Raw genomic sequence first — 24,183 nt, forward strand, 5'->3', positions numbered from 1 at the left:
CCTGCGCGACGCCTGGCTGCTGGGCCCCGGGGCAGTTCAGCCGGCGTCGCTCCTGCGGGTCGGACTGGGGCTGTGGCGGGAGAGAAGATGCCGCAGCCCGAGTCCCAGAAGGCGGCGATCGTGGGCTGCGGGCAACGCGGTGAGTACCCTCTCGGCGGCGGCCTCCCGGCGTCCCTCAGCACCTGGAGAGCTGCGGCGGCGGCGGCGGCGCGCGGGGCCTGGGCAGGCTGGGGGCGGCGGCGGGGCAGCGCCTGGCTCCCCGCGGGTCGGGGGCTCCCGCACGCCCCCTGGGCGAGGCTCGTGTCTCCGGGAGACGCCGCTGCCCCCGCGCCTCCCTCGGCGTCTCCTGAGGCTCGTTCGCGGGCGCGGGGCCGAGGGCCAGGGCGCTGGCCTCGTTTTCGGGTATTGAGGACGGAGGCACACCTGATCCTACAGCCTCCCCCAGCATTTCCTAAAATGAAGTCCAGATCAGTATTGTCCACTTTTTAAAATAAAAAATGCCCAGAAATAGAATATTTCACACATACACAAAACTAGGGAGAATAGTGTGGAAGGAAATTTCATCTCGGGACCCCAAATCACTAAGCCAAAGTCTAGCTGGGAGCTGCGTCAGGCAAACCTGCCCCCGTTTTGTTCCTAAGACAGCTGCAAAGATAAAAAGCCACACAGCTCCCTCACCCTTTGGCCAGGAGGAAATTTGCTGTGGACCTCCACATCTTTCCCCTGAAACAGTTGTGTGGAATTGCACCCTGGCAGTGTAAATTGACAGCTTATCTTCGCAGGTGAGGAACAGGGACAGAACTCAAGTCATCCTTCTGCTCACCTGAGACAGATGCATGTCTGATGGCTTCCTCTGCCTTGTATTTATGTAAAAATGCAGATTCACTGAGCCAGACTAAGGCACAAGTGGCTATTCCTCTGCCTGCCCCATGGCGTAAATTGTGTGTTCAGTAAAAGGCAGAGCAGAGGCTCAAAGGAATGTAGCCGTTTGTCTCTCATCTTACCCATGACCTGGAAGCCGCCACTTTGAGTTGTCCTGCCTTTCCTGCCCGAACTAGTCTATACCTGTATTTGATTGAAGACTCATGTTCCCCCACAATGTATAAAACTAGGCTGTGCCCCCACCACCTTGGGTACATGCTCTCAGGATCTCTTGAGGGCAGTGTCATGGGCCATAGACACTCATTTCGCTCAGAATAAATCTCTTTAAAAATTTTTTTATTAGCCGGGTGCGGTGGCTCACGCCTGTAATCCCAGCACTTTGGAAGGCCAAGGCGAGCGGATCACGAGGTCAGGAGATCAAGACCATCCTGGCTAACACGGTGAAACCCCGTCTCTACTAAAAATACAAAAAATAAGCCGAGCGTGGTGGCGGGCGCCTGTAATCCCAGCTACTTGGGAGGCAGAGGCAGGAGAATGGCGTGAATCGAGGAGGCAGAGCTTGCAGTGAGCCGAGATCACGCCACTGCACTCCATCCTGGGTGACAGAGCGAGACTCCATCTCAAAAAAATTTATTTTTAATTTTTGTGGGTACATAGTAGGCATATGTATTTATAGGTACATGAGATATTTGATATGGCATAGAATGCATAATCACATCAGGATAAGCAGGGTATCCATCCTCTCAAGCATTTATCCTTTGTTAGTGCTACAAATAACCTGCAAGGCTCTTGTATTGGTTTGAACCCCGATGACGCACCAACAACCCCCACGACATGAGGCGGTGTGGAGCAACATGCTGTTTTAATAAGCGCCTGGGTGCAGACGGGTTTATGCCTAAATGGCATCAGCCCCAAGTGAGGAATGGGTTTTATAATAGCATCAGCCCCAAGTGAGGAAGGGGTTTTATAGTCCTCTGTAAGCAGGAAGTGTCCCAGTCTGACGTGGCTGCTGCGTAAATGTGTCCAGAATTGGTTCCTTCCAGTGGGTTCTTGGTCTCGCTGACTTCAAGAATGAAGCCACGGACTGTTACAGTGAGTGTTACAGTTCTTAAAGATGGTATGTCGAGAGTTTGTTCCTTCTGATGTTCAGATGTGTCCAGAGTTTCTTCCTTCTGGTGGGTTCGTGGTCTTGCTGACTTCAGGGATGAAGCCGCAGACCTTTGCAGTGAGTGTTACAGCTCTTAAAGGTGGCACGTCTGGAGTTGTTTTTTCCTCCCAGTGGGTTCATGAGCTCACTGACTTCAGGAGTCAACCTGCAGACCTTTGCAGTGAGTGTTACAGGTCTTAAAGGTGGCATGTCGAGAGTTGTTTGTTCCTCGCAGTAGGTTTGTGGTCTCACTGACTTCAGGAGTGAAGCCGCAGACCTTCACAGTCAGTGTTACAGCTCATAAAGTTAGTGCAGACCCAAAGAGTGAGCAGCAGCAAGATTTATTGCAAAGAATGAAAGAGCAAAGCTTCCACAGCATGGAAGGGGACCCGAGTGGGTTGACGCTGCTGGCTCCAGTGGCCTGCTTTTATTCCCTTATTTGGCCCCACCCACATCCTGCTGATTGGTCCATTTTACAGAGAGCTGATTAGTCCATTTTAGAGTGCTGATTGCTCTGTTTTACAGAGTGCTGATTGGTGTGTTTTACAGAGTGCTGATTGGTCGGTTTTTACAGAGTGCTGATTGGTGCGTTTACAAACCTTTAGCTAGACACAGAGCGCTGATTGGTGCATTTACAATCCTTTAGCTAGACAGAAAAGTTCTCCAAGTCCGTTACCCAGTTAGCTAGTCACAGAGCACTGATTGGTGCATTTACAATCCTTTAGCTAGACTGAAAAGTTCTCCAAGTCCCCTACCCGATTAGCTAGACACAGAGCACTGATTGGTGTGTTTACAAACCTTTAGCTAGACACAGAGCCCTGATTGGTGCATTTACAATCCTTTAGACAGAGTAGTTCTCCAAGTCCCCACCCGACCCAGAAGCACAGCCAGCTTCACCTCTCAATCCCCCCCTCTAAACAGGACACCCCAACTGCTGTTGGGAATTTGGCCAATGACTGCTGTAGCTACTTCCTGCTGGATAGGGGTGAAGAAGGGGCCCTGCAGTTGTAGTGTCCTCCAGAGGAGAACTCTTTAGGCCAGTGAAAGGGCCAGCAGGTTGGTCCAGGGGTCCTCGGTAGAAGTTTAGTTGAGCTCATTTGGAGTTCCATTTGTAAGACCATCTGTAGCTTGATGGTCTCAATTCTAGAGGAAACAAATTTGACAAGGAGGTTAAAAATACAGGGCCCGAAGGCAAGTAATAGCAAGATGGCTGCCACGGGACCTAGAAAGGGGAGAAGCCATGTTGTCCAACTCCAGAGGTTGGTATAAGAGTTTGAAAGGCGTCTGATTTCAGAAGCCTTTTCCTATAAATGTTGGGTGGCATCTCATACTATCCCTGACTGGTTAGTGTAAAAGCAACACTCTTCCCCTAAGAAGGTGCAGAGTCCTCCTTTCTCAGCAGTGAGGAGGTCTAGGCCTCGGTGGTTTTGGAGAGTCATTGCTGCCAAAGAGTCTATTTGGAATTGTAGTTACTATCCTTACTGGATAGATTTTGTTATTTCTTGCAAACTCTCTTGAGAAATCCTTTGAGAGTGTGGTAGTAGGATAATGAAGTAGGTAAACTGGCTGTTCCAGTTCCTGTAGCAGTGGCCATTTCTAACCCTATAGGTAGGGGTATTAGTTGTATGGCTCTGCACTGACGGACTTGAGCTTTGAGGGGTACTGATAGGGTCTGATTTCCACAAGATTAGAAGTTAGAATAATATATGTTTACACTGTTAACTTTTAGCAAACTTTACTTTTGTTGAAAACCTTGTAAGTTTGGGATTTCAATTATTCTTTGCTATTAATAAGACCTCGTTCAGTCCATATTAACTTAGAATTGATATAGATGGCTCCTTCCTGATTCTGTAAGTACTTTAAGGTTCGGCTGAGTGCAAACAGCTCGCACATTTGAGCAAACCAATTATTAGACAGTTTTCCTAACTCTGCTTCTACAGTTTCCTTATCATTTACTGAATACCCCTTGTGTCTTTTTCCCTTAATCACCCAGGAGGAACCATCTATGGTCCTGTCCTGAAGGGAGTTCCTCCTAGATCTGGTCGGACCTTTGTATGGTAATTAGTTAAGATTTAGATCCCCTGTTAGGAAACCTGCTGGGTTAAGGATTTTTGATAGGAAGGCTATGGGTTGTCAGTGGCCTCAGTGCTTTTGGGCTACGCCCTTGTTTACACTGACAACAAGGTGGTATTGGAGTGTTACAGAGTTACAGAGAAGGCCTTCAATTATCAGTTATAGGTTTTAACTTTACCCTGGCTTTTAAAGGAATAGGGTATAGGGTCCAGCCCCACAGGGTCGGTGGGTTTTTTCCCCGTGTGTGGAGACGAGAGAGTGTAGAAATAAAGACACAAGACAGAGATAAAAGAAAAGACAAGAGGTGGAGGAGTAGAGTCTTCTGTAAACTCCCCTGGGGAAAGGGAGACTCCCTTTCCTGGTCTGCTAAGTAGTGGGTGTTTTTCCTTGACACTGATGCTACCGCTAGATCACGGGACGCTGGTGTTACCGCTAGACCAAGGAGCCCTCTGGTGGCCCTGTCCGGGCATAACAGAAGCCTCACCCTCTTGTCTTCTGGTCACTTCTCACTATGTCCCCTCAGCTCCTATCTCTGTATGGCCTGGTTTTTCCTAGGTTATGATTGTAGAGTGAAGATTATTATAATATTGGAATAAAGAGTAATTGCTACAAACTAATGATTAATGATATTCATATATAATCATCTCTATGATCTATATTTAGTATAACTTCTTATTTTATATATTTTATACTGGAACAGCTCGTGCCCTCAGTCTCTTGCCTTGGCACCTGGGTGGCTTGCCGCCCACAATAGGGTACACTGTTTTTTCTTTACTACTACTATCTCTCTTTCTCTTTGATGACTTCTTTGTCTCTCTCTGAGTCCCTCTTTGTCTGTCTCTTCCTCTCTCTCTTTGCCTTTCTATGTCTCTCTCTCTGACTCTCTCTTTGTCTCTGTCTCTTTGACTTTGTCTCTTTCTTTCTCTCTGACTCCTTTGTCTCTCACTTCCTCTCTCTGTGTCTCTCTCTGATTTTCTGTTTCTTTCTCTCTTTCCTTCCTGCTGGTCTTTCCCTTCCTCTGCCAGCCACTTATGCTGCTGTTCTCCCCTCTCCTTCCCGTTTTGTTGGCTTTGGCAGTGTAAGACTGCCACCTCCTTGGGTTTTTGCACTGCGTGCAATAACTCCATGGTTTCCTTGTGGTATTTAATGGGGGGTTCCCCCAGAGGTTAGAAACTCCCTTTCTTTCCATATTGCAGCACGGGCATGTAGGATTAGATAAGCATACTTGCTACCTGTATACACATTTATTCTTTTTCCCTTTCCCAGTTCTAAGGCTCAGGTAAGTGCCACTAGTTCTCCTGACTGGGTGCTGGTCCTTGGGGGAGGAGGCTTACTTTCAAGTATGGTTACGTCACTAACTATGGCATAACCTGCCCTTCGTATCCCATTCTCCACAAATGAACTTCTGTTGGTATATAGATTAAGGTCAGGATTAGCTAAGGGGACTTATAAGAGATCATCTCGGGCAGCATAAGTCTGGACTATAATTTGTTGGCAGTCATGCTCGATTGGTTCCCCATCCTCTGGGAGAAAAGTGGCAGGGTTGAGGGCCACGCATGTATGTATTTGAAGCACCGGTCCCTCAAGGAGTAGTGCCTGGTATCTAAGTAGGTGGTTGTCTGATAGCCATAAACTCCCTTTGGCACTTACTATGCCATTTACATCATGAGTAGTCCAGACAGTGAGATCCTTTCCTTGTATTATTTTGATAGCCTCTGACACTAAGATGGCTACTGCTGCAACTACCCTTAAACAGTGAGGCCAGCCTTTTGCTACTACATCAATTTCCTTACTTAGGTATGCCACCAGTTGTCAGACACGAGTCTGAGTAAGGACTCCAAGAGCTATCCCTGCTCTCTCTGTGATGTGTAAAGAGAAGTTTTGTCCTGTGGGAAGGCTTAAAGCTGGAGCTTGTACTAGGGCCTGCTTTAAGGTTTTGAAGGCTGTTTCTGCCTCTGGTTCCCATTCTACTAGATGAGTATTTGCCCTCTGGGTCTCCTTGATTAGAGTATAGAGGGGCCTGGCTATCTTGCTCTATCTGGGGATCCATAGTTGGCAAAAGCGGTGATTTAAAGGAACCCCCACAACTGTTTTAAAGTCTTAGGGTGAGGATAAGCCAGTATAGGCTGTATTCGTTCCTTGCCAAGGGTCCTGGTCCCTCTGGCTAAGATTAGGCCTAGATATTTGACCTGCTGTAGGCAAAGCTGGGCCTTTGACCTAGATGCCTTGTACCCTTGATTAGCTAGAAAATTCAGGAGATCTAGAGTAGCCTGCTGGCATGAGGCTTCCGAACTGTAGCCAAAAGTAAATCATCCACATACTGAAGGACCAGAGTGCCTGGACTTGAGAAGTGGCCTAGATCTTGGGCCAATGCCTGACCAAACAGATGAGGGCTATCCCTAAACCCTTGGGGCAAGACGGTCCATATAAGTTGGGATGTGTGGTCTGTGGGATCCTCAAAGGCAAAGAGAAACTGGGAGTCATGGGAGTCATAGTGCAGGGGAATACAGAAGAAGGCATCCTTGAGGTCCAGAACAGGGAACCATTCTGCTTCCTCTGGTATTTGAGAGAGCAGGGTATAGGGGTTGGGTACAACTGGATATAGAGGAATTACTGCCTCATTGATGAGTCTAAGATCTTGCACTAGTCTCCACTGACCATTCTGTTTTTGTACTCCTAGAATTGGGGTGTTGCAGGGACTGCTGCATTTCTTTACTAAGCCTTGAGCTTTTAAATGTTTAACAATATCCTGTAATCCTTTATGAGCTTCAGGCCTTAAGGGATATTGCCTTTGATAAGGAAACGTGGTGGGATCTTTTAACCTGATTTGGACTGGGCAGGCATTTTTTGCCCTTCCAAATTGTCCTTCCAATGCCCAGACTTCAAGGTAGATTCCTTCCTCAAGTAGGTGACACCAAATGGGTAACTTGTTCCCCATATTCATGTAGATAATAGCTCCAGCTTTTGCTAACATATCCCTCCCTAATAAGGGTGTGGGACTTTCAGGCATGACAAGAAAGGCGTGTGAAAAGAGCAAAGTCTCCCAATTACAACTGAGAAGGTGGGAGAAATACCTGGTTACAGGCTGTCCCAGGATTCCTCGGATGGTAATGGACCTTGAGGACAGTCGTCTGGGACAAGAGATTAACACTGAGAAGGCCACGCCAGTGTCCAGGAGGAAGTCAATTTCCTGGCCTTCAATGGTTAAACGTACCCGGGGCTCAGTGAGGGTGATGACATGAGCTGGCGCTTGCCCGAGGCACCCTCAAGTCCTGTTGTTGGATCATCTGGTTGGGGGCTTCTGACCCAGAGAACCTTTGTCCTCCGGGGCAGTGCGCCTTCCAGTGATTGCCTCGGCATAGCGGACATGGATGAGGGGGTGGCTTGTTTCTCGTTGGACAATCTTTTTTAAAATGTCTTTGTAAACCACACTGATAACAAGCCCTACCGGGTGATTGGCCTGCTCCATTTTCTGTCCTTTCTGAACCACCAAAGGTTTGTTTGTCTGAGGGCCATGACTAAGGCTGCAGCCTTTCTCTGATCTCACTTTTCCTTTTGGGCCTGTTCCTCTTGGTCCCTATTATAGAACACCAAGGTTGCCAGGTTTAATAATGCCTCCAGATTTTGTTCAGGGCCCAGGGCTTGCTTTTGGAGCTTTCTCCTGATATCCACGGCTGATTGGGTAATAAACTTATCTTTTACAATCAATTGACTCTCAAGTGAGTCTGGTGACAGGGGAGTATATTTTCTTAAGGCCTCCTGTAGCCACTTAAGGAAGGCAGAAGGATTTTCTTCCTTTCTCTGAGTTATGGTAGACATCATTGAATAATTCATGGGCTTTTTCCTAATTCTCCTTAGTCCTTCTAGAACACAGGTCAACAGATGTTTACGACTCCAGTCCCCATGATCTGAGTCAAGGTCCCAGTGGGGATCCATACTGGGGATGGCTTGCTTACCAGTAGGGAATTTGTCCCTTTCTTCAGCTGTCATTCTTCCATTTACTTGACTAAGATACCAGGTATCTCCAAACTCTCAGGCTGCAGCTAAAGCCACATTCTTTTCATTAAAGGCCTGGGTTTGATCTAACAGTAGCATGACATCTCTCCAAGTGACATCGAAGGTTTGCCCTAGACCATGTAGGACATCTATGTACCTATCAGGATCATCTGAAAACTTCCCCAGGTCTGCCTTGATCTGCTTTAAATCAGAGAGGGAGAAAGGGACATGTACCCTAGTTGGGCCAAATTCCCTCTCCCTACAACTTGAAGGGGACATAACCGATAGCCCAGGGGTTTTTGTGGTTCTTTGGAGATTTCTTTGCTTATTTCCTTCTGGGCAGGGGAGATTAGAGGAGGCTTATCATTAATAGGAAGGGTAGCTATAGGGAGGATAGGATATGGGGGTAAGCTGAGAGGTCCTCCTATGGGATGTAAATTGCAAACTTTGCATAGTTGTGTATTCTCCCTCAATGAAAAGAAAGCTTGGACATAAGGTGTTTCACTCCATTTGCCTTCCCTCTTACAGAAAAGGTCAAGCTTCAGGATAGTATTGTAATTTATACTTCCCTCAGGTGGCCATTTTTCCCCATCAGAGAGAGAATATGGGGGCCAGGCCGTAGTGCGGTAAAAATGAGCCACCTCTTTTTCAGGGTTTGCGGGTCAAATTGGTCCCAGTGGCTTAGGATGCATTTCAAGGGTGAGCCTGTTGATGCCTGATTGTTTCCCATCTGAAAGACAAAACCGCCCACAGTTTTGGTTTGTTTGTTTCTCCTCCTGCCCAAGACCCCACAATGGTCCCTGAACCCTGCTGATCGGAATAGTTGCACTCACCGATGCAGCAGCAGAAACACCTCTTGCCCAAGAACCCACAACGGTCGGTCCCTGGACCCTGCAGATTGGAATAGTTGCACTCACTGTTGCAGCAGCAGAAACACTAGTTTTCCTCCTAGACCACAAGGAGGACCGAGGAAGGTCGGATTTAGTGGCCCTTACCAATGCATTCTCAAAAATCTGCACCCTTGCCTGTCCTCCTAGACCACAAAGAGGACCGAGAAAAATTGGATTTAGTGGCCCTTACTGACGCATTCTCGAAAACCTGTTAGGGTCCTAAGCATTCTCCAGTTAGTATTGGGACTTTACCCCTCCTGTAAAGATGTTATGCCCCAAAAATGAAGTGGAGGGCCATATCCTGAGGGAGGGGAAGGATCTCCAGAGTTGGAAGAGTGGTGCCTTTTTGTCCTCACTTATATGAATACAAGAATGTCATTTCTGAAGCTCCCCGTATCCTAGCTTCTGGAATAGCTTTTGTTAGGCCTGCTAGTCTGAGGAGGGATCCTAAAATTCCGGATAAGACAGTCCCCCACCCTGACGGGGCTTTGGGCAAAAATTATGTCTTTCTAATTGGTGAGCCCGGGTGCCTAAAGAAGGTTAACAGAGTCCTGGAGTTTATACTAGAAATGATTCTTACAGGAGAAACTAGAAAAGCACCAGAGACAGGGAGTGGTTTCTAGAAGCGGGACTAGCCTCAGAGAAGAGAGGCAAGAGAAAGTTTTTCTGACAAGCATTAGGACCCAGGAGGCAAGGGTCAGGATAGATAGGATAGATGGGCGAGTCTCACTTGGGCAACATGACTTCGAGAGTTCTGCTCAGGGCCACAGGGTCAACCAACTTGTTGTCAGGACCCCGGAGCTGAATGGCTTTCCTCTCTGTCGACCCTCGGCTCAGCCCGGAAGTACAGGAAAAGCGGAAAGCTGGTTCCAGGCAAACCAACACTCCCAACTCCGAGGAGTCAGGGGTTGTTAGAGAGCCCTATCCCGGAAAGCCTGACACCCGTGTTTTTAGTCCAGCGGCTGCGCTAGTCAGTTTTAACTGGCTGCTAATCACTTTTAACTGGCCGACAGGTGCCTGGTATTTAGCCACCGAATTCTAAGGGAAAACAGGACAGAATAGCAAGTGAAAGGGGTCAGATGGTACTCACTGCTTGGCAATAGCGTCAGCCCCAAGTGAGGATGGGGAAGGGGTTTTACAGTCCTCTGTAAGCAGGAATTGTCCCAGTCTGATGTGGCTGCTGCGTAGTGCCCGCTGGCCTCCCTCTTGATCTTCAGGGGGTGTCTTCTGGCCAGCTCTCTTCTTGCTTATGCTAACTTGCTGATGCATGCTGCTGGCGCAACTGTCCTTGCGCATTTGGACTGGGCTTGAAGAGGGAGGAAGTATTCATTCCCTTAAGCTTTCAGGCTTGGGGGAGAATCTTTCACAACCCAATGATACTCTTTTAAAGTTACTTTAAAATGTGCAATAAAGTTTTGTTGACTGTAGTCATGCTGTTGTGCTATCAAATACTAGATCTTATGCATTCTATTTAACTATATTTTTGTATACATTAACTGTCTCTCCCCTCACTCCCTTCTCAGCCTCTGGTAACCATTATCTAGTCTCTCTCTCCGTGAGTTCAATTGTTTTAATTTTTAGCTTCCACAAATAAGTGACAACAGGCAAAGTTTGTCATTCTGTGTACCTGGCTTATTTTACTTAACATAATGACCTCCAGTTCTATCCCTGTTGTTGCAAATGACGGGATCTCATTCTTTTTTTATGGCTGAATAGTACTCCATTGTGTATATGTACCATGTTTTCTTTATCCATTCATTTGTTGATGGACATTTAGGTTGCTTCCATATCTTGGCTATTGTGAACAGTGCTGCAGGAAACATGAGACTGCAGACCTCTTTGGTATACTGATTTCCTTTCTTTTGGGTATATACTATGAGTGGGATTGCTGAGTCACGTGGTAGCTCTATTTTTAGTTTTTGGGGAACCTCCAAACTGGTCTCCATAGTGCTTGTACTAATTTACATTCCCACTGATGGTGTATGAGGATTCCCTTTTCTCCACATCCTCACCATCATTCATTATTGCCTGTCTTTTGGATATAAGCCATTTTAACTGGGGTGAGATGATATCTCCTTGTAGTTTTGTTTTGCATTTCTCTGATCAGTGATGTTGATCACCTTTTCATATGCCTGTTTGCTATTTGTATGTCTTATTTTGAGAAATGTCTATTCAGACCTTTGCTCATTTTTTAATAGGATTATTAGATTTTTTTTCCTATAGCATAGTTTGAGTTTCTTATGTATTCTGGTTATTCATCCCTTGCCAGATGGATAGTTTGCAAATACTTTCTCCTGGTCTGTAGGTTTCTCTTCACTTTGTTGTTCCTTTGTTGTACAGAAGCTTTTTAACTTGATGTGATACCATTTGTCCATGTATGCTGTGGTGGGGTATTACTCCAGAAATCTCTGCCTAGTTCAATGTTCTGGAGATTTTCTCCAGTGTTTTCTTTTAGTAGTTTCATGGCTTGAGGTCTTAAGTCTTTAATTCATTTCAATTTGATTTTTGTGTATAGTGAGAGATAGGGATCTAGTTTCATTCTTCTGCATATGTATATCGAGTTTTCGCAGCACCATTTATTGAAGAGACTCTCCTTTTCCCAGTGTATGTTCTTGGCACTTCTGTCAAAAATGAGTTCGCTGTAGATGTATGGATTTGTTTCTGGGTTCTCCATTCTGTTTCATTGGTCTGTGTGTCTGTTTTTATGCTGGTGCCATGCTATTTTGGTTACTATAGCTCTTTAGTATAATTTGAAGTTGTAATTTGGAGTTAGATAATGTGAAGTCAAGTAATGTCATTCCTTCAGTTCTGTTGTTTTTGCTCAGATAGCATAGGCTATTCTGGGTCTTTTGTTATTCCATATAAGTTTTAGGATTTTTTTTTTTCTATTTCTGTGAAGAATGTCTTTGGTTCATTGGTATTTTGATAGGGATTGCATCGAATCTGTAGGTTGCTTTGGGTGGTATGGACATTTTAACAGTATTGATTCTTCCAGTTGGTGAATGTGGAACATCTTTCTTTTTGTGCGTGCATGTCTTCAATTTTTTTTTTTTTTCCTTCCTTTTGAGAGAGTCTTGCTTTGTCACCCAGGTTGGAGTGCACTGGTGTGATCTTGGCTCACTGCAACCTCCATCTCCTGGGTTCGCATGATTCTCCTGCCTCAGCCTCCTGAGTAGCTGGGATTACATTTGCCCACCACCACACCCGGCTAATTTTTGTAATTTTAGTAGAGATGGGGGTCTCACCATGTTGGCCAGGCTGGTCTCGAACTCCTGACCTCAGGTGAGCTGCCTGCCTCAGCCTCCCAAAGTGCTTGGATTACAGGTCTGAGCCACTGTGCCCAGCCCGTCTTCTTCAATTTCTTTTATCAGTATTTTATAGTTTTCATTGCAGAGATCATTCACTGCCGAGACCAGCTGGGTCATGGAGACCCTTACCCAGCGGCACTAGAGGAATTAAAGACACACACACAGAAATATAGAGTGTGGAATGGGAAATCAGGGGTCTCACAGCCTTCAGAGCTGAGAGCCATGAACAGAGATTTACCCACATATTTATTGACAGCAAGCCAGTCATAAGATTTACTATAAGTATTCCTTCTGGGAAATAAAGGGATGGGCAGAAATAAAGGAATGGGCTCTGGCTGGTTACCTGCAGCATAAGTATGTCCTTAAGGCCCAGATTGCTTATGCTATTGTTTGTGGTTTAAGAATGCCTTAAGTGGTTTTCCACCCTGGGTGGGTCAGGTGTTCCTTGCCCTCATTCCGGTAAACCGACAACCTTCCAGCATTGCGTCAAGGCCATCACGAGCATGTCACAGTGCTGCAGAGATTTTGTTTATGGCCAGTTTTGGGGCCAGTTTATGGCCAGATTTTGGGGCCTGTTCCCAACATGTCCCCCTTTGTTTTGCAAAGCGATAAAAGCAAAGGCAGGTTTGTCATGGTGAGCTACTTCTTGCAGGAGTCAGGATCCACATCTGCAGAGTACACAAAGACAACACAGATTAAAAGCACGATCATTGTTGAAATCACAGAGCTTCCAAGTGTTTTTCTCCATTTGAATAGGTTACTAGCTGCTAATCTGTCTGCAGCTCCTTCGAGCACTCTAGTTCCTGGCATTAAGGTCAAGTGTGGCTGTGATGCTTTAAATATTTGTTCTTTTAATTTTGCAATATCCAAAGACAAGTTTGTAGAGTGGCCTTCTAGATGCTTTTTTATTCTTTCCTAAATTTTGATTTTATTAAGAGCTATTAATAGTTTCCACAAATCCTTGTTTAGCTCCTACAACGGGCCATATCATTTGAGGTTGAGGTGCCACTATACTGCCATGGTTCCAGATAATAGGAACTCTTGTCATACTTCTTACCATTTCTACCATCTGACCATTTTGTTCAGACCAGCTGAACATAGTGTGGCCATGGCACGCAGACTGAGAGGTGCAATTCAAGCTAAACATCCCCTAGTGGACCAATCAATTCCATAGGAATCACTGCACAGCACCTCTGCCTGTTCTGCAATGCAATTTTCCTAAACAAGTATGTTCATTTTTTCTTGCCAGGTTCAATTTTATTTATAAATAGGTTTTTGAGGGTGGTATGCCTCAATTGTAGGAGCAGATTCATTATGGTAAATACTGAGATCAGAAAGCATGTGTAACTGTGTCATAGAGTGATTGCATCCAGGCATTGTTGCCAGCCAAGATGGATAAATATGCCCAATAAGTGTAATTGTTCTCTGTGTCAGCCCTTGTTGAAGGAATACTCATGGCAGTGGTGATCACCGCTATCATAGCTATCATTAAATTATTCATTGTGACTGGTTGTCCCGCTTCCCTCAGGTTTTCTTCCGCCATCTGTGACAGCTTCTTGATCTGTCCCCAGGTGGGTGGCTGTGTTTGATGGGTGTTGCTCATGACAGTTGGCATCCTCCTCAGCGTCAGTCTTGACATGGCTGCAACCGGGGGTCCTCGGGATTCTCCTGGAATCTCTTCCCCAGCATCTGGCTTATGATAAGGTTTCAGGTGTTTTGATGGTATCCAAATTGGCTGTTGATTTGGTCCTGGAGAAACACAAGCATAACCTCTATCCCAAGTTATTATTTTACCTATTTCCCGACTTTTTGTTATTGGGTCTCTCCACCAAACCAGTTTTTCTGCTTCTGTCTTTGCAGCTGATTTCTGTAGATGCTGTTCAGCTGCTGATAGCATCTGGCCTTTAGGCAGGCTCAAAAAATTTAAAGTTAAGAATGCTAGATTCAATTGTATGCGGGCTGTCCTGTAATCCATTTCCCCCTTTCTGTTTTTGCAACTGCTGTTTCAGGGAGAGATTCATTCTTTCCACTATGGCTTGTCCTTGAGAATTATATGGGATACCAGTAATGTGTTTAATATTCCATATAGAGATGAATGTAACTAGAGCTTGGCTAGTATAGCCTGGGGTATTATCTGTTTCACTAGAAGCTGGAATGCCCACCACCGCAAAATACTGCAAGAGGTGACGTTTAACACAAGCAGAAGACTCTCCTGATTGGCATGTAGCCCAGACAAAGTGAGAAAAGGTGTCCACACATACATGTACATAAACTAGTCTCCCAAACGAGGGAACATGTGTGACATCCATTTGCCAAAGAGAATTAGGTTCCAGTTCTCGAGAATTAGCTCCTCCTGTAAAAGATGAGGAATGCACCACTTGGCAAGTTGGGCATCGCTGGATAATAGCTTTAGCTTCTTTCCAGGTAATGCTGTATCTGCGTTTGAGACCAGAGGCATTAACATGGGTTAAATTGTGAAAGTGTCTAGCATTAGATATTACATTAGCAACAAGGCGATCAGCCATTTGATTCCCTTCAGTCAAAGGTCCTGGAAGAGATGTATAAGCCCTAATGTGACTGATGTAAAAAGGGTGCATTCTACTCCTAACTGCTGCTTGCAATTGGGTAAATAAAGTAATCAGTTGTTCATCTGTATGAAATCATAACTGAGCATTTTCAATTAACTGTGTGGAATGAACCATGTATAAAGAATCAAATCACATTAATAGGCATATTAAAAGCAATCAATACCTCAATTACAGCTATGAGCTCTGCTTTTTGAGCTGAACCATAGGGCATCTGAAAAACTTTACCTTTTGAGCCAGAATAAGAAGCTTTACCATTGCTAGACCCATCTGTAAAAACATTCTCAGCACCTTCAATTGGTTTAAATTTAGTTATTCTAGGGAGAATCCAATTACTTATTGTGACTGGTTGTCCAGCTTTCCTCAGGTTTTCTTCCGCCATCTGTGGCAGCTTCTCGATCTGTCCCCAGGTGGGTGGCTGTGTTTGATGGGTGTTGCTCGTGACAATTGGGGTCCTCCTCAGCGTCAGTCTTGACATGGCTGCAACCGGGAATCCTTGGGATCCTTCTGGAATCTCTTCCTTGGCATCTGGCTTATGATAAGGTTTCAGGTATCTTGATGGTATCCAAATTGGCTGTTGATTTGGTCCTGGAGAAACACAAGCATAACCTCTACTCCAAGTTATTATTTTACCTATTTCCCAACTTTTTATTATCAGGTCTCTCCACCAAACCAGTTCAAAAATTCAGACAGTTTTGTTTTAGGAAAATGGTTATCAAGAATACCCACAAAGTCAGCTAAATGGGTTTGCCAAGTAAGACTATTTATAAAAGCTTGCTGTATTTGTGCCTTTATGAGGACAATAATTTTTCCAGGATCATATCCATGTAATTTAACAATCCGAGTTCTGCCATTTCCTATTATATCACTATCAGAGTAGTGACTTGATCCAAATAAGGAGTTAGAGTCCATGAATTAGCATGTGGAAGAAAAAGCCACTCTACTAAGTCCAGCTCTTGGACAGTAACACCAGTAGGTGAATGCTGAGTTGGAAAAATTAGCAAATCTAGAGTCTTCTCTGGATCTATTCTATTTGAGCTTTATGGACTTGCTTTTCAATCAGCTGTAACTCTGCCTCAGCTTCCTTTGTTAATTGCTGAGGGCTAGTGAGACTAGGATCTCCTCTAAGGATAGAAAATAGAGTACTCATGGCATAGGTAGGAATGCCTAGAGCAGGTCATATCCAATTAATGTCCCCTAGTAATTTTTGAAAGTCATTTAATGTTTTCATTTGATCCCTACGTATGGCTACTTTCTGTGGCACAATGGTAGTGTCATTTACTAAGGTCCCCAAGTAGGAATAAGCAGTAGTAGTCTGAATTTTGTCAGGAGCTGTAATTAAGCCAGCAGGAGAAATTGAATTTTGCAAGTGATCATAATATTGGAGTAATATTTCTTGAGTGGAGGCAGCACAAAGTATATCATGCATATAATGGATAATGTAACACTGAAAATTTTTTATGAGTAGGTTCAATTGCTTGCCCTACATATATCTGGCAAATTGTTTGTTTAACATACCTTGTGGCAACACTTTCCAGTGAAAACGTTTAGCAGGCTTAAGCTGCAGGTTGTTTACTGCAAGAATTGTAAATGCAAACCATTCACAGTCCTGCTCAGCTAAGGGGATAGTAAAGAAACAGTATTTTAAATCTATGACTATTAAAGGCCAATTTTTTGGAATCATAGCAGGAGAAGGCAATCCTGGCTGTAATGTCCCCATAGGTTGTATAACTGAATTAATGGCTCTTAAGTCAGTTAACATTTTCCGTTTACCTGATTTTTTCTTAATTATGAAAACTGGAGAATTCCAAGGGGAAAATGTTGGAGCTATGTGTCCCTTTTTAAATTGTTGAGTAATTAAGTCTTCTAAAGCCTCCAGTTTCTCTTTACTCAGCGGCCATTGTTCTGTCCAAATTGGCTTATCTGTTAACCATTTTAAAGGTATAGGTTCTAGAGACTTAACAATGGCCGCCATCAAAAATGATATCCTAAACCTTGGCAGGAACTTTGTCTTTCCACTTGAAGCGGTTCCTTCAAACCTTGCAAATTTTTTCCTGTTCCCATGTCAGGGACATACCCCATTTCATGCATCATATGTTGACTTTGAGGACTATATAATTGTTCTGGAATTAGAACTTGTGCTCCCCATTGTTGTAATAAATCTCTTCCCCATAAATTTATAGGTACAGAAGTTATAATTGGTTGAATAGTCCCAGGTTGTCCATCGGGCCCTTCACAATGCAAAATATAACTACTTTGATATACTTTAGGGGCTTTACCACTCCAACTATGTTAAATTGAGCGGGTGGAATTGGCCACGCAGACGGCCAGTGCTGTAGAGAAAGGATTGAAATGTCCACTCCTGTATCCACCAAACCTTTAAATTTCTTTCCCTGAATAGTTATTTCACAGGTAGGATATTTATCAGTAATTTGATTCACCTAATAAGCCGCTTTGCCTTGTTTATTTGTGCTTCCAAATCCTCCTGTTCATTTAATTTCACTTTTCCCCATTTCCACATACGGCACAATTAGGAGCTGTGCTATATGGTCTCCTGGCTTTGCTTTCCAGGGAACAGAAGTAGATGTAACAATTTGAATTTCCCCCATTGTAATCAGAATCAGTGACTCCTGTTTGTACTTGTACCGCTTTTATATTTAAACTAGACCTGCCTAGAAGTAAGCTTATCATCCCTGCTGGCAAGGGTCCACAGGCTCCTGTTGGGACCTTTTGCGGGGATTCCCCAGGCAGAAGGCTCACAGCTTTTGTGCAGCATAAATCTACTGCAGCACTACCGGCTGTGGTGGGGGACAGACATTGTACAGGGGTGAGGGAATGGCCTGAGCCAGAAATGCCCTGGTTTGAAATGGGGCCAGGAACTGGCCCCTCATGGCGTTTCCCCAATTTAAAAGGAAAAGGCTCAAATGTAGCTATAATATTTCCCTGTTTATCTGGGGGGTATATTCTAACAGGGAACTGCCAAGCCTCTAAATCACCCTCTCATCTAGCTTGCTGAATTCCTGCCTGAATAGAACTGAGAGCAGTTGCTTGAGGCGCAGCTTGAACAGTCAGTGGGGCAACTACTTTTTGCCCAGTGTCATCTGGAAAAGAAAGATCTGGAGGGTCAGGCTACTCTTTTTCTTCAAAATAATGAAGGGGTACAGAAGGGTAGGGATGAACCTCTTCCTCCATTGCCGCTTTACCTTTAGCTGGCAAACAAACCTGCTCTGTTACTTCATTATACTCTCCTTCCTCCTCATCAGTGTGAAAAGGTTCCAAGGTGGAATGAACCAGAGCCCACACTTGTCCCATTGTTACCCTGATGCTTCCAAGCTCCCCTTCTTACCACAGGGACTGCTTAAGAGTACTTGGGTGTCCTCCAGCTTAGTTCCACATTCTCCAACTGTTGCTCTGGTGACCCTTTGACCTGGGTTCGAGCCCCACGTATGGGCATTACTTGCTGAGACCAGCTTGGTCGTGGAGACCCTAACCCAGTGGCGCTAGACGAATTAAAGACACACACACAGAAATATAGAGTGTGGAATGGGAAATCAGGGGTCTCACAGCCTTCAGAGCTGAGAGCCATGAACAGAGATTTACCCACATTATTTATTGACAGCAAGCCAGTCATAAGATTTACTATAAGTATTCCTTATGGGAAATAAAGGGATGGGCCGAAATAAAAGGATGGGCTCTGGCTGGTTACCTGCAGCATGAACTTGTCCTTAAGGCACAGCTCGCTCATGCTATTGTTTGTGGTTTAAGAACACCTTAAGGGGTTTTCCACCCTGGGTGGGCCAGGTGTTCCTTGCCCTCATTCTGGTAAACCGACAGCCTTCCAGCATTGCATCAAGGCCATCATGAGCATGTCACAGTGCTGCAGAGATTTTGTTTATGACCAGATTTGGGGGCCTGTTCCGAACAGTTCACTTGGTTAATTCCTAGTATTTAATTTTATTTGTGGCTATTGTAAATGGGATTACTTTCTTGATTTCGTTTTTCAGATCGTTTGCTGTTGGCCTAGCGAAATGCTCTGATATTTGTATATTGATTTTATATCCTGCAACTTTACTGAATTTATCAGTTCCAATAGTTTTTTGGTGGAATCTTTAGATTTCTCCAAATATAAGATCATATCATCTGCAAACAAGGGTACTTTGACTTCTTCCTTTCTAATTTGGATGCCCTTTATTTTATTCTCTTGTCTGATTGCTCTAGCTAGGACTTCTAGTACTGTGGTGAATGACAGTGATGAAAGTGGGCATCCTTGCATTCTAGATCTTAGAAGAAAAACTTTCAGTCTTCCCCAATTCAGTATGATACTAACTGTGGGTTTATTGTATATGGCTTTTATTCTATTGAGGTATGTTCCTTCTATACCCAGTTTTTTGAGGTTTTTATCATGAAAGGATGTTTAATTTTACCAAATTCTTTTTCAGCATCAATTGAAATGATCAAATGGTTTTTATCCTTCATTCTGTTGATTTGATGTATCATATTGATTGATTTGTGTATGTTGAACCATCCTTGCATCCCTGGGATAAATCCCACTTAGTCATGATGAATGATCTTTTTAATGTGTCATTGAATTCAGTTTGCTAGTATTTTGTTGAGGATTTTTTTTTATCAGTGTTCATCAGGGATACTGGCCTGTAGTTTTATTTTTTTGATGTGTCTTTGTCTGGTTTTGGTATCAGGGTAATATTGGCCTCGCAGAATGAGTTTGAAAGTATTCCTTCCTCCTTTGTTTTTCTGGAATAGTTTCGGTAGGATTGGTATTAGTTCTTTAAAAGTTTGATAAAATTCAGCATTGAAGCCATTAGGTCCTGGGGTTTTCCTTGCTGGGAGACTTTTTATTACAGCTTTGATCTTGTTACTTGCTATTGGTCTGTTCAAGTTTTGGATTTCTTAATAGTTCAGTCTTGGCAGGTTATATGTATCTAGGAATTTTTCCATTTTCTCTAGGTTTTCCAATTTATTGGCATATAGTTGCTCATAGTAGCCTCTCATGATCTTTTGAGTTTCTGTGATATTGATTGTAATGTCTCCTTTTTCAGCTCTGATTTTATTGATTTGGGGCTTCTCTTTTTTTTCATAGTCTGGCTAGTGGTTTGTCAATTGTATTTATCTTTTCAAAAAATGAACTTTTTGTTTTGTTGATCTTTTGTATTGTTTTCTTCATCTTAATTTCTTTTATTTCTGCTGTGATCTTTTTTATTGCTTTTCTTCTAATTTTGGGTTGGTTTCCTCTTGCTTTTCTTCTGGCTTTTTCTGCATCTTTAAGATGCATAATTAGGTGGTTTATTTGGAGTTTTTCTGCTTTTTTGATGTAGGTGCTTATTGCTATAAACTTTCCTCTTAGTTTTGCTTTCACTATATCCCATAGGTTTTGGTATGTTGTTTCCATTATCATTTGTTTAAAGAAATCTTAAAATTTCCTTCTTAATGTCTTTATTGACCCACTGGTCATTCAGGTGCATATTGTTTAATTTACATGTGTTTGTATACTTTCCCAAATTCTTCTTGTAATTGATTCTAGTTTTATTCTGTTGTGGTCAGAGAAGATACTTGACATAATTTCAGTTTGTTTGAATTTTTAAAAACTTGCTTTTAGACCTCAAGGATAGACCTAATATATGGTCTATCCTTGAGGATGATCTATGTGTTGAGGAGAAGAATGCATATTCTGCAGCCATTGAATGAAATGCCCTGTAAGTATTTATTAGGTCCATTTGGTCAGTAGTACAGATTAAGTCTGATATATCTTTGTTGATTTTTTGTCTGGATGATCTGTCCAATGCTGAAAATGAAGCACTGGGAGTCTTCAGTTATTGTATTGGGATCTATCTCTCTCTTTAGCTCTAATAATATTTGCTTTATGTATCTGGGTGCTCTAGTATTGGGTGCATATATATTCACAGTTGTTATAGTCTCTTGCTGAACTGAGTTCTTTATCATTATATAATGACCTTGTCTCTTTATAGTTTTTTCTTGAGATCCATTTTGTTTGATATAAATATAGCTACTCCTGCTCTTTTTTGGTTTCCATTTGCATGGAATATCTTTTTTCATTCTTTTGTTTTCAGTCTGTGTGTCTTTATAGGTTAAGTATGTTTCTTGTAGGCAACAGGTTGTTGGGTCTGCTTTTTTATCCATTCAGCCACTCTGTGTCTTTTGATTGGGGAGTTAGTCCATTTACATTCAATGTTATTACTGATAAGTAAGGTCCTACTGCTGCCTTTTTATTATTTGTTTTCTGGTTGTTTTGTGGTCTGCTTCTTTCTTAACCTTCCTTCCTGTCTTCCTTTTAGTGAAGGTGATTTTCTCTGGTGGTATGTTTTAATTTCTTGCATTTTATTTTTTGTGTATCTATCATATGTTTTTAGATTTGAGGTTACCACAAGGCTTGAAAATAGTATCTTATAACAATTTTAAACCAATGGCAACTTAACACTGATTGTCTAAACAAAGAGGCAAGCAAAAAGAAAACTAATAAAAACTACATGTTGGCCAGGTACAGTGGCTCATGTTTGTAATCCCAGCACTTTGGGAGGCTGAGGTGGGTGGATTGCTTGAACTCAGAAGTTCAAGACCAGCCTAGGGGCTGGGCACGGTGGTTCACACCTGTAATCCCAGCACTTTGGGAGGCCAAGGCTGGGGGATCATTTGAGGTCAGGAGTTCAAGACCAGCCTGGCTAACATGGTGAAACCCTATCTCTACTAAAAATACAAAAATTAGCTGGGTGTGGTGCCTGTAATCCCAGGTACTTGGGAGACTGAGGCAGGAGAATCACTTGAACCTGGGAAGCGGAGGTTGTAGTGAGCCAAAATCACACCATTGCACTCCAGCCTGGGCGACAAGAGGGAGACTCCATCTCAAAACAAACAAACAAACAAACAAACAAAAACAAAACAGCTTGGGCAACACGGTGAAACCCCATCTCTACAAAAAAATACAAAAATTAACCAGGCATGTTAGTGCACACCTATAGTCCCAGCTACTTGGGAGGCTGAGGTATGAGGATTGCTTGAGCCCAGGAGGTTGAGGCTGCAGTGAGCTGTGATTGCACCACTGCACTCTAGCCTGGGCAACAGTGACACCGTGTGTGTGTGTGTGTGTGTGTGTGTGCACGCACACACAAGTATGTATACTCTATATATAAATAAGTAAATAAATATATTTTACCTTCATTACATTTTAACAACATCTGCATTTTAACTCCATTCCCTGCTTTTAAACTTTTTGTTGTTTCTATTTATATCTTATTGTATTGTCTATGACCTGAAAACTTGTTGTAGTAATTATTTTTGATCAGTTCATCTTTTAGTCTTTCTACTCAAGACATGTATGGCTCACACACCACAATGACGGTATTCTAATATGCTGTGTTTTTCTGTGTACTTGCTATTACCACTGAGTTTTGTACCTTCAGACACTTTCTTATTGTGCATTAATGTCCTTTTCTTTCAGATTTAAGAACTCTCTTTGGCATTTCTTTTAAGATAGGTCTAGTGTTGATGAAATCCCTCAGCTTTTGTTTCTCTGGAAGACCTTTATTTCTCCTTCATATTTGAAGAATATTTTTGCTGGATATAGTATTCTAAGATAAAAGTTTTTTCCTTCGGCACTTTAAATAGGCCACTCTCCTGGCCTTTAAGGCTACCACTGAGAAATCTGCTGCCAGACATATTGGAGCTCCATTATATGTTATTTGTTTCTTTTTTGTTGCTGCTTTTAGGATTTTTTCTTTATGTTTGACCTTTGGGAGTTTGATTGTTAAATACATTGAAGCAGTCTTATTTGGGTTAAATCTGCTTGATGTTCTCATACTTAAATATTGATATCTTCCTCTAGGTTTGGGATGTTCTTTGTTATTGTCTCTTGGAATTAATTTTCTACCCCCACTGTCTGTCTACGTCCTCTTTAAGGGCAACAACTTTTCTTTTTCTTTTTCTTTTTTTTTTTGAGATGGAGTCTCATTTTGTCACCCAGGCTGGAGTGCAGTGGTGCGATCTCAACTCACTGCAAGCTCCACCTCCCAGGTTCATGCCATTGTCCTGCCTCAGCCTCCAGAGTAGCTGGGACTACAGGCACCCACCACCACGCCTGGCTAATTTTTTTGTATTTTTAGTAGAGACGGGGTTTCACTGTGTTAGCCAGGAAGGGGCAACAACTTTTAAGTTTGCCTTTTTGAGGCTGTTTTCTAGATCTTGTAGGTGTGCTTCATTCTTGTTTTTTTCTTTTGTCTCTTCTGACTCTGTATGTTCAAATGGCCTGTCTTCAAGTTCACTAATTCCTTCTTCTGCTTGATCTGTTCAGCTGTTAAGAGACTGATGTATTCTTCAGTATGTTAGTTGCATTTTATAGCTCCAGAATTTCTGCTTGATTCTTAATTATTTCAATCTCTTGTTAAATTTATCGGATAGAATTCTGAATTCCTTCTCTGTGTTATCTTTAGTTTTGTTGAGTTTCCTCAAAACAGCTATCTTGAATTATTTTTTTGAAAGGTTACATATCTAGCTCTCCAAGATTGGTTGCTGATGCCTTATTTAGTTCATTTGGTGAGGTCATGTTTTCCGGAATCATCTTGATGCTTGAGGATGTTTGTTGGTTCCTGGGCATTGAAGAGTTAGGTATTTATCGTAGTCTTCACAGTCTGGACTTGTTTGTACCCATCCTTCCTGGAAAGACTTTCCATATATTCAAAGGAACTTGGATGTTGTGATGTAAATTTTTCGTCATTGTTGCCATATCTGCATTAGATGACACCCCAAGCCCAGTAACACAGTGGCTCTTTTAGACTTATAGAGGCACTGCCTTGATGGTCTTAGATAAGATCTAGAAGATTTCTCTGGATTACCAGGTAGAGATGCTTTTTGTCTTTCCTTACTCTCTCCTAAACAAATGGAGTCTCTGCTGAGCTTCCTGGAGCTGGGGGAGTGGTGAAACAAGCACTGCTGTGACCACCACTGAGATTACACTGGGGCAGACCTGAAGCCAGCACAACACCAGGTCTCAACCAAGGCCCTTGGTAACCACTGTGGCTACTGCCTATATTTGCTTAAGGCCCTAAGGCTCTATAATCAGCAGGTAGTAAAACCAGCCAGGCTTATGTCCTTTCCTTCAGGATGGCAAGCTCCCCTCAGTCTTAGGTCCAGTGGTGCCATCCTGGAGCCAGGTCCTGGAGTTGGAAACCTTAGGAATCTACCTGGTGCTCTATTCTACTGCGGCTGAGCTGGCACCCAAGCCTTCCCAGTCCTCCCTCCCTTTTTCGTGAGCAGAGGAGTCTCCCCCTTAGCTG

General features: G+C 43.3%; 1 protein-coding gene across 4 annotated transcripts in view; it reads left to right on the top strand.

The window, feature by feature from the left end:
- GALNT11 (polypeptide N-acetylgalactosaminyltransferase 11) overlaps positions 1-24,183 on the top strand; it is a 97,450-nt gene continuing 73,267 nt past the window's right edge. For 2 of the 4 annotated variants that reach the window (XM_055115546.2, XM_034965299.2), the window contains exon 1: positions 1-139. The gene's annotated coding sequence lies outside the window, so the exon portion shown is untranslated. The remainder of the gene's footprint in view (positions 140-24,183) is intronic. The other 2 variants (XM_034965298.2, XM_034965301.2) reach the window with 2 other exon arrangements.

This window comes from Pan paniscus, chromosome 6, assembly GCF_029289425.2.
Source record: "Pan paniscus chromosome 6, NHGRI_mPanPan1-v2.0_pri, whole genome shotgun sequence".
Classification (NCBI taxonomy): Eukaryota; Metazoa; Chordata; class Mammalia; order Primates; family Hominidae; genus Pan; species Pan paniscus.